Consider the following 12,186-nt stretch of genomic DNA (forward strand, 5'->3'; position numbering starts at 1 on the left):
ATCGAATACGTGTGCCATAGACAGGCTTCGGGGTACGTCAGCCAACAAGGTCGTATACGGCGTAGTTAGGCCGGTCCGTCGAACGAAAGAAGAAACACGCAGCGAATTGTAAACGCAACCTTCTTGGAGTCAGATATACAATTATACAACTACAAACGTTCGCTCTGCGTTAAAGTGGTGACCTTCCGACGTTCAATCAATCAAGACCGACCGGCCGACCGACCGAAGACAATAAATATAAAGATTCGTCTTGCACAGCGGCGAGAAAGACCATACGCATCGCACGACGGTGAAAACGTTCAATCAACAATCAGTGACGAGGACAGATAACAAAAGTCATCGCGACGTTCTCGCAAGAAGAATTGACAACGAAGAGCGCCTGCGCAGAAGATACGGAGGATTGTACCATATTTGAAGTTAAGTTGCTTTCCCGGACAGGGTTTTGCATTTATTTCAATTGCAGAGACGGCGTTGTTTAATGGAGCTGTGTCTGTTTTCGAAATAATTGTTTTAGTATGAGTATCGAGCTATGTGGTGAAATTGTGTTGTTTGGGAAGTTTTCATGTCCGTTGAACAGGTTAATTATAATTAGAAATTGCTAGTAAGTTTGTGTGAATTCCGTATTGTTCATTGTAATTTTGTTTTTCAGTGATATAGCCATTATTTCGTGGTAAAGTCTGAGTTGGCGTTTATGCCGGAATATTCGTCTGTGTGCAGTGCGACATTTGCGTGTACGGGCAACGAAAAGGTAATCATTTTCAATCCTCGCATGAGCAATTGCTATTCACTGTCATAAATGGAAGTGGAAACTAGTGACAGCGAACCGGTGGCTAGAAGAAGAGGCAGAAGGCGCGAGATCACTATCAATAGACCTTTTAACAAACAGGAGCCGGCGCGGTATTTCAGACTGCTAGAACATCAGCTCGAGGGCGAGAATGTACGGTCGCAAAAATCTAAATATCTCATTTTGTTGAGGAACTTGAATGACGCGCAATTCGCCGCTATTGACGGAAGTGTTCCTAGCTCACATGATCCAAATTGCTACGATTTGCTTAAAAAAGTTCTGTTGGACCGTTTTGATGTTCCGATTAATCAGAAGTTGAATAACTTTTATGCCGAGGTAGTTCCGGGTATGAATCCCAGAGATTTGCGATCGCGGATTATTGAGTGTGCGGGTGCCGATAATTCACCGCATATGGCGGGGTTCAAACGCCACATGTTCTTGCAGTACTGCAGGCCCGACATCGCTTTCGCATTACGTGGACATTATAGAGATGATTTTGATACAATGTGTCAGCGCGCGGTTGAGCTGTTTAATGGGGGGTTGAATCCGGGTAATAACTCCATTCAAACTAATGAAGTAAGTGTGGCAAAACCGGAAAAGGAGCGCGCGGTTGTAAGAGCTGAGGAAGATACACAGTTTATCGAGTCGATAAGTAAGCAACTTGCTAGGATGGAGAAGCAAATGGCGGAATTGAAATTGGATGATGTTAAAGTGCAACCAAGTGATGATAGCGATAACTCTTTGAACCATTCTCCCATGACGCAGAATAGGGCTGAGTCAAACCGCGGAGGCACGCGATATTATCGGGGCGGCAACGTTGGTACCCGAGGTGGCAGTAATACTGAATGGGTATGCCAGAATCATCACCGATATGGTGATCGGAGCTTTTCAGCCTATCGTGAACGTAAATGTGTTGGTCGTAGTTCATGACTATATGGCAGTGGTTTCTATCCAAGTGGTCCAAGTATTAATTCTTTTGATTTTGAGTATTTGGCTTATGCGTTTGATAAATTAAATGGTTTGAATTTCTTGAGTGACAGTGGTTCCATGATTTCTAATTTACCAGCGAGTGAACATGTGATTCGGCACTATACGCCGAAGTGGCAATTTCGGGGAGCAAATGGTTCCGTGATTAATGCGTATGGCACTAAGACTTTGATGTTGCAGTTTGGTGATAATGAACCACTTGAATGTCCTTTTGTAATAACCGAAGTGTCGAAGCCAATATTGGGCTGGAATTTTATGAAAAAGCATAAGTTGCTTTTAGATCCGGAACTGGATGAACTCGCGACTCGTGACCGCAGTACTGTAATAAAATTGTCTCAAAATAAATTTTCGTCTCTTGTCGCGCATATCGACGCGAGTGAACGCACGCCATACGCTGAGTTACTTAAAGAGTTCCCGGAAATCTTGGTCCGGCAACCTGTTAAACGGCGCGAAATGAAACATGTCATGCGAATAAAGACGTTCGGTTATCTAAAATCTCCGAAGCCACGTTCAATCCCACCCCAGTATTTGTTAGAAGTTCGGCGGCAAATCAAAGATATGTTAGAGCGCGGTGTGATTTCAAAATCGGATTCGGATTTTTGCTCGCCGATCGTGTGTGTTCCTAAACAGAGTCACGTTGAGGGGAAACCTCCCGGTGTGCGGTTGTGCATCGATTATCGTTATTTGAATTCTCATGTGGCTCCTCAGTGTTATCCATTACCGAATATTGCATCGATGCGTACACAAATGGCAGGGGCCAAGGTATTTTCCACTCTCGACATAGCAAGCGCGTACCACAACATTGAGGTGGCGGAGTCAGACCGCCATTTGACAGCGTTTTATGCTAAAGAAATCGGTAAATTTCAGTACAATGTGTGTCCGTTCGGTTTTCGGTCCAGTGGGGATCAATGGTGTAAATTGGCTTACGAGTTGCTTGGGGACATTCCTAATACTTTTCTGTATTGTGACGATATTGTGGTAGCGACGCCTGACGAGAAGTCTCATTTGGAGACGTTGCGAGTAATTTTTGAGAAATTGAAGAGTGAGTCCCTTTCGTTGTCTATTGAGAAGTGTAAGTTCGGAGCAGAGTCAGTTCGATTTTTGGGGTTTTTAATTGACAAAGATGGCATCAGACCAGATCCCAAACGAGTTGAGGCGATTGTGAAATTTCCAGTGCCAAAGACTATTCGTGAGGTGAGAAGGATGATCGGCATGATCAACTATTATTCGAGGAGTATCAAGAATTGCTCGTCTATTATGCAACCGCTCTATGATTTATTGAAGGGAACTAATGCTCGGAGTAAGCTCAAATGGTCCAGTGTGGCGCAGAATGCATTTGAGCAGATCAAAGAAGCTTTGATAGATGCAGCGAGATTGGCTTTTCCGACATTCAAAGGACCTATACAGCTTGTGACAGATGCCAGTCAAGTTGCATTGGGCGCAGTAATCAATGAGTACCAGAATGGGAGATATGTACCTCTGGCTTTCTTCAGCAAGAGTTTAACTGAGTCTCAGCGAAAATGGTCAGCTGTGAAGAGAGAGACGTACGCTGTATACATGGCTCTGCAGCATTTTCGAGATTTTTGCATGGGCAGGTCAGTGAGCCTTGTCACAGACAGTCAGGTGTTGGCTAAGATGATTATCAATCCGAAGGAATGTGCGGACCCGGCTATGTTTCGGTACCTTGAGTACATTAATTACTTTGTGAACAAAACTACATGTATCCGCGGTATTTTCAATTCCGTTTCCGATTGTTTGTCTCGTGTTGAGATTAATGAATTTATTGTGCCAGATGGCTTGAAACCTGATTTTATAAAGCGTATTGCAGCTGCACAGAGGCAAGACAAGGAATTGGCAGAATTTCGCGAGCGTACTTTGGCTGAGACTGGTTTGCAGTTAAGAGAGTTGAAACTGCTGGGGTGTGAGACGGGCGTTGTTTGTCACGTGCCTGATTCCACCGATAAATCCCAGAAGTTTTCTGTAATTCCACGAGTGTGGGTTCCACGTCATATGAGACGGGAATTGTTTGAACATGTACATTCTCTTTCGCACCCCGGAATGCGCGCGACGTTAGCATTGGCTAAACGGCATTATGTGTTCCCTAACATGGACAAATGGTTACGAGAATCAGTGAGGGCATGTCCGATGTGTAACAAAAGTAAAATTATTCGTCATGTACGCTCCGCATTAAAGCATGTGCCGCGACGTAGTGATCGCAATGCTGACATTTCAATTGACATCGCTGGTCCGCTTCGTGAAACGGAAGATGGTAATCGATATTTTCTTATCATCGTTGATCGTGTAACAAATTACACTAATGCAGTCCCCATGAAAAGACAAGATACTGACACGGTGATCCGTGCTTTGATAAATGGTTTTGTGAAGGATCGCGGAGCACCCATGGTGATAAGGTCCGACCGTGGTTCAGTGTTTACATCGTATGAATGGGAAAAGTTCATGTCGGTGCTTGAATGTAAGCATTCATTTTCGTTGGCACTTTCGCCACAGCAGAATTCGATCTCCGAGACGGGGATCCGGCGAATAAAGCGCGGTTTGCGTTGCGCTAATAATCCCGCAGCATGGGATCGGCTATTACCTTTTGTGATTTTGTCATTGAATGCCTCGGTGCGAGAGGGATATGATTATTCCGCGGCGGAAATGACCTATGGGGAAAATGTGCGCTTGCCGGGAACTTATTTTGAGTATGACCCGAATAAGTTCAAGAATAGTCAAGCAGAGGTACTTTGTGATGTGCGCGAATTTTTCGAAAACTTGAATTTCAATAAGAGCAACATACGGACGAATGTAAATTCGTACGTCCCGCCAGATCTTATGGCTTGTTCACATGTATATGTCAAAAATGAGAGAGGTAAAAAGACCGCTTTTGACTTCTGGTATGTGGGCCCGTACAGGGTGATCGAGAGATCGCAATCGGGCAAGGCCTTTACCTTGTTAATCAAGGGAAAGGAGAAGGCTGTCTCGATTGACAGGCTGAAAGTGTGTTACTTTCCTCCATTTGATGTAGATAACGACATGTTCGATGATTTTGTGCAGCAGTTTCCGCCCGTTGATGCGGACAAAGTGGTACAAAACTCCGCGGTAGATACGGGCGACGCGTGTGTAGTGTCGTCTAGTTGTGATGACAGCGGTAGCGACTGTCCGGGTAGTGTTGGTGACGCGTCTCGAGAGCGAATATCTGATGGCTTACCTGTTGAAGTCGATCGCGATAATAATGGGCATGAATCCAAATCTAAGACCCAAACATGTAATGAAGGCAGAACTCTCAACGAGTCAAGTACAAGATATACGTCCAGAGGGAGACGAATTGTTAGACCAAGACATTTGAATGATTATGTGTTGCAGTAAATCGCGTAGAATAAAGATATGCGTGATGAAAATTGTGCCTTGTGCATTAATACGCTGTGTAAATGCAGGATTGCTGCACCATCGATCGTTGAATCGCGTAAAGTAAAGATATGCGTAGTGAAAAGCGTGCTTTGTGCATTGATATATGATGTAAATGCAGGATTGCTGCATCATGTTGTGACTCCCGTTGTAGAATGTAAGGTGAGGTCACCGAAGCTCGTTGCTGAAGTATGCGTTGTAGTAATATGTGCGGACATCAAAATGTTTTGCTCGTGTAGGCCCGCTTATGCTTCACGGAACTTGGCGTCATATTTGAAATCGTCACTGTAGGGTAGAATGGTTGTTGAATTGCTGTAAGCCCTCTGTTGTTACGTACGAACAACACGGCTAGGTTATTATGCATTGTACGGACCACCTCTGCCTTTAAATAAGGCCTTTCGCAGTTTGCACCACCAATTTTCTCTTCCGTGCTATCCGCGGATGCTCAGCGGCTAGCGGGATAGCCGCGGATATCATTTTTTCGAGTCTTTAGTCTGACCCGGCCGGGGATTGAACCCACGATCAACCGATTTCGAAGTCAGACGCATCACCATCCGCCATTACACTACCAGTGACGAGATAGCTTACTTGTAAAATCCACAGCTGCAATATCAATGGGTCGCGGGTTCGAGTCCGACCGAGGTCAACTCCAGAATTCCTACCTTAGTGTTAGAGGTTTATCTCGGCTCCTCCTTGCCATATCATCCGTGAAAGCGGTGTCTTATAAAAGCCTAGAAGTGGCCGTGCTACAAGTCATTACAAACAAATCACTACACTATATCGCTCGGCGAAACCATTAAATCTGCAATCTGAATATTAATAAACCAATATGTTATTTTGTAAGCTATAGGGTAGGTCATATGAAACAATTTTGTCTTCATGGCCGCTTGAGATCAAATATCCTACTTTGTCAGCTGGATATATTGAGCCATGTGGTGCACACCAGTACACACCATCCAAGCGGCACAGCCTTTGAAAGATTATGGTACACCTCAGGGCAGGGGTCGGAAAACTACGGCTTGCAACACCGTTCTGTGCGGTCCGAGAAAGCCTCAGGAATCGTTGTAAAAATAGTGATAAATGCATACTGAAAAATCAAATTACTGTGGGTACTTGATTAAACTCTTTCTTAATATACCTCAACGTCATATTGATAAGTTATAATTATTCTTACCGCGGTGTTTTTATATTTCATTGATGGCGCGCTAACCCGACCTCGAGGCCAATGCATTTTGAATCTTTCAATTGCTAAACATCACAGAAAGTGAAACGCAAATGACTTAATTCGCACCAATAGTGTGATTTTAGATTGGCAACCCGAGAAAGTTTATTACTTTTAATGCTTTACGTGGAAAATCCGATTCGCAAGTATGTTTGATGGATATATTCGTTCTTTGTATGTGTAGACGTAGGGGAGATGTGGTACCGATGAATCACTGGGACCGAAAATACTTTGAAAATTATCTATGATAATTCCATGATTACACTCCGTGAACTTGTCTACAATTGCATACTGGCAACATCTTTCCTCACATACAAAAAAATTCGACGTGCGCGAACTATGGGGTCGCTCACAGATGTTTTTTGTTTTGGGGGGTGTAAACTAAATTTATATCGACATATACATTTTTCTTTGTAACCTTCAACACGAACAAACCAGCAATCATTTTTATTGTGAAGTCTAGGGCTTGTATCAGGCTATATAATGGAACCTATTATTTTTTTCAGTACTTTCCTTGAGTGGATTTTTTTTCGATTCATGTACAAAATTAGTAGGGTGGGGACCGATGATACAATAGCCAAATCAAGCAAAATAATCAAGCATACTAATCATGAAACAAATGAAACATGACTACGTACAGAAAATCTTTATGTAATAATTGTATATGATGTTTTATCGCTATAACGAGGTCTTTGGAAGTCACACTGTCGATTTCCGGGCAATATGTATGTACCCTCAAATTTATAAGTCCAAGCCTAAATCGAAACGTGATTTTATGACAACATTTGTGTCAATATTTAATCTATTTGTTGACGGTTGCGACCGAAAATTCTTCTTTGGCTTGCTGTAGCTTAGATTATAATACTGAGCAAGAAAAGTTGTCACATCTGAGTTTTTTAGGGTATATGTGTCATAGGTCCCCGGGTCGTGTGCCATTGGACCCACCGGGTGGGGACCGATGACACGTTCGAGCAACAAATTTTAAACATCCATAAATATTTTTTGAAAAGACGGATATTCATGTATATGTGCGCGATAGGTAGAGCTTGTATCAAAGTGCTGAGCCAGCAAAAGATCTGCTGTTTTCGGCTTAACATTTTAGAGCCAGCGATCATTTTCCAATTTTTGATCCATCGGTACCACATCTCCCCTACTTATATTTATAATATTTATATATTGTAGAAGCGACGATGCTGTCAGCATTGTGTGTGTTGAAGTTAAACCAAAAGTACAATATGGCAAATCTATGAACATCTCGGTGCTCACAGACTCAAATTTACATCCCCTTCGAGGAATCGGGACAACCGACTTTCGTTCCTAATTTTAAAAAGGAGGCCAACCAGATAATAAATTCTCGTCAATTTTGCGGACGCGTGTACGTTACCATCAAATCAATGTTTGGTTTGTTTTAAATATTCAACTACATATACATTATTTCCATGTCGTCGGTCACTAAATCACCAAAAAAACGATATTTAATTTTGGCATAGTATCCCAATTTTATATAGTGCTGCACGCGAATGGATTCAAATGTTGAGGGAGGGCCACGAGCTAAAGAGTTTGCCGACCCCTGCTTTAGGGTGTACGGCACACCCAGTTGAAGAGCACTGTTTTAAAGCATACTTGTCTAAAATATGTTGTGAACAGAACCGGCTTTGAATAACATTGCGTTTATTACAAAACCGTGTAATTATATAATAATGCTGGCCTACTATTTTCGTAAGGCAATGTAGCTTGATATCGACGTCTACTAGTACTAGAAATAGCGATCCGGTATAGGTATGGCCTGACTTTTCAGCAGCTGGACCCTGTGAACAACCCTCTAATACTATGTTATCGAATCTCTTCCCTGACGCATTGAGTTGCGGATAGATGAGAGATGAGCACGGAATTAACCTTAGTCACTTCTGATGTACCTGTGCTGTTGTCGTATAAAGTGCTTCAGATTGAGTGTATGATGCATTTGGAATATACATTATGCATGTATTTGCATATCCGCACTCATGACGCCAAATGACCTGTTCATGCATAACACTGAACATAGTGCGCGCGAGACAATCAACTGCTGTTCCATGTAGCCCTATCGGCCTACTTGATTTCGTCAGGGGAAATACTTCTCGAATACAAGTATACAGCTACTCTCAACTAGTTTGTCACTTGGAATGCTCACGTGAGCCACGTGATAATGAGGTATTGCATGACTATGGCCTAATAATTTCTTCAGCTTGAACCCGATAATAGCGGGTTTTATGTATTTAAAACAAGTTGACGTTGCGATTCGTGATAGAAAGGGCACTGATTACACGTGCCTCTACATGACGACGTAAAAATTCGTTCAGAGTCAACGCAATATCGCGCAATAATATTAGATACATTTTTCCGGCACCACGGACAGCTCGTCTCTTAGCTGGTTCTGTACCAATACCGAGAAAACCATTACCGAGAATATACATTACGGAGGATGCCATTACCGAGAATGGACATTACCGAGAATTGTCATTACCAAGAATGACCAATGCCAAGAGACCACTGAGACGGCGTTGTCGAGAAATTTATATCTGAGAATCGACACCGAATGTGGCAAAGCCGTGATTCACATGACCTGTACATATGCATAACATGCCTGCATTGCATACATTGCATTCTCGGTAATGTCCACTCTCGGTAATGTTCGTTCTCGGTGGTGTCCATACTCGGTAATGGCATTCTAGGTAATGGTTTTCTCGGTATTTACCGGACACCCTGTTCGCTGCTCATGGATTATCCGGAAGCATGACCAATTTCGTAATACGGTGCGACTTTTAGGGTTACAGGTGACTTATCCAGAACGATATTGACGTTTCCGGTATATATGCGACAGCAGCTTAACCGTATAACCGTATTCGCGTTGCTGGCGACATGCAAACATGCAAACAAATCATGCAAATAGTAATAATAATAATGGTGACCGAAGGAACTTTTCAAACATGGAAAGAGAGAACAAATAACTCGCCACCATGACGGCCAATACCCTGGCAACTATGACACTTATGTGTGTACATACCAGTTTTACTGTGAATAAAGAATATATATAATATATTATGAATTATTATATATGTTTAATAGTTATATAAGCAATTAATCATTTTTCGAAGTATAGGGTTATTGAAATTATAAATGTTTTGGTAGGGGTACTGGTGTGTAAGCGGTTAGGAAACACCGGGAAAGGGAATATATGTTAGAAATTGATGCCTTGAAGGTTTGTGATATTTATTACTTCTGCCCTCATACCTGACTTCCATAAACAAATGATGCATAATTTTTGCATTCCGGTACTCAGACAAGGCCACTCTGAGCGGCCAACTGCTGTAGCGTATTTTATGCTGGACACCACCTTAACAGACTCCTGTGTCCCAGTGGCCCATGACCTTTCAGAGAAACACAATTCAAGTTGACAGTAGTATCATCATTAGACTGTATTCGACGTATATCATTCCATGAAAAGTTCTTTTTAGGTAACTTTAATACATGTTCCTACTCCTGTGAATCTTCCTATCACTCAGAGTACGGTAATTACGCGAACATATTCACTTCTCTAGCGCTAAGTCTGTGCTCCCAGTCCTGAAGAATATGGAGGATTCGAATTCTATATTTTTTTGAATCTGCTGGATTCCGATGAAAAGATGGATTCGTACAAGTATGGAACCACGTAACTGCAAAAGACAGTCTTTGCGATCAACTACTCATTGTAGAAACTCTCTTATACGGAGGCAACTTTTCGCAAACGGGTCTATCCATTTCATTAGTCATCACACCGGGAGTACAGTACAAAAATGACTCAGATCCAAAACTATTTCCTTTGGAGTACATCGTAAAACTAAATTGTAATTTTGAAAAATTACACTAGAAAGAAACCAGGCATTGTGAGAGAGCAGTATCGCGTATTCCAAAATACCACAATGGATTATGAGCGTCTTGGCAGTATATCAGTTTGTGCGCTGTGTCGTTATTGTAGCATTGTAAATTAGATTGTATAAGTGGTGGCCATGGGTGGGTGTGATTTAAATTCTCCTAGATACCGAACTTATTCACCAAATTAGATCAAGGCAACCAGGGATGACTTTGGGTGACAATGGATATTTTTGAAGAGTACCTCCAAAATGTTGTCCCAGACAGCACGTCGTAGTATTTTATCGAGCGTGCGACTGTTTTCAGAAATACAAGATTCGTATGCGTAACTGGAATTCCACGATTCTATATGCGGCTAACGAATTCATTCTGGGAAATCGCTCAATCTCACATTGAAACCTCTAGTGCCTCGCAAAATCGTAATGGTAAGCATATCTCCTAAAAAAAGAAAACATCAAAGTAAAAGGTTATGCATTCTGGTACGAGAAGCACCTGAATATGCGTTGCAAAGAGAGATCACCTGTTTGCGTAAACCAAGTCCATCGGTACAGAATAAATTTTCCAATGACTCTGCGCACACACGCCTAGTCTAATCTTAATGTTTTATTGCGAAACCATCGTTCAACTGACTATCGTCTCGATTTAACATCTCCGTCTTCTAGAATGTTCTGGGTAGACTTCACTATATAACATCGTAAATAATAGCATGCGTGGATGCATGTGACACTGAGCATTGCGATGGTGAATTATAGCTTTTAGTAATCCGCTCCACCATTTCATTGAAGAAGTTTACTGATTTGAAACTATATATACCGTTTCTATTATCAACAGTGACATTATGTAGTATATTCATCGGAACAATCGGCTAAAAATGACACAGGTTTCCAGCCGGAGGCTACTTTACGTGATGGAACATTCGGTGTAAATTCTTCACTGTATATAGTGCATTATTTGAGAACACAACCTATTTGTTCAAATAATCCAAATACCCGAGCATTGAAACGTCCGAATGTTTAACTCTATTGATGGAGAGAAGAGTGTGCCTGCTAGTGTTCATATTTGAATTCGTATATATACAATGACTGTTTAAATCTTTAATACGAATTCACGTTTAACTAAAAGGACTGGAAAACTCGACCGATACGATATAATTTGAAATTTTCTCAGGACTACAACGCCTATCATACACACGTGCGTGAATCAGATTAGAATAAATCCTCGTTATGCACAGATGCCGCAGCAATTAAAAGAGGCATTGCTTCGCGCACGTTAATTGCAAAACTGAATTAAGACCGAATTTCAATTTGAGACTGCTTTTATATTCATAAACTGGATATTGCCTCGTATTTTTGCAAGATATAAAACCGATTCAGGATTTTGATTTAGCCTTTGAGCCCATATGGCATATTATAAATTTCCTCATCTCTCATACTATGACCAATGGCCATGTTCCTACAACATATATACTACCAGTTCACACAGCTACAACAAAGCAAGGAATTAGCACTCTGACCCCGTGTGTTAAGTCTGATTTTCCTCATTTACCTCCTGCAGTTTTTAGTAACCACTTGCACCCTCAAAATCGTAAAGGGCACTTTCACCGACATTAAAACTTGAATAAATTAGTAATTTAGATTCCGGATATTGGTATGAACGGAAGCCTTAGGAAGATGAATTCTGGTATCGTCCTTGCAGATTCTTCATGGAAGGCAACATTCCCACCATTCTTGTCCCCCCTCCAATATATCCGTGAGGTTACAGATCTTGTTAGCCGGATTCTGCATTCCTGTTTTACTACCGCGTGTTTATCGCCTGCGTCAATTGTTCGCGTGAAGATATTGAACTGTCTTTAGAATGCGGTATCCAATCCTACTATATATTAGCCTACTTATTAGGGATG

Source organism: Botryllus schlosseri, chromosome 2 (assembly GCF_051294905.1).
Source record: "Botryllus schlosseri isolate E-star chromosome 2, Bs_hap1, whole genome shotgun sequence".
NCBI lineage: Eukaryota > Metazoa > Chordata > Ascidiacea > Stolidobranchia > Styelidae > Botryllus > Botryllus schlosseri.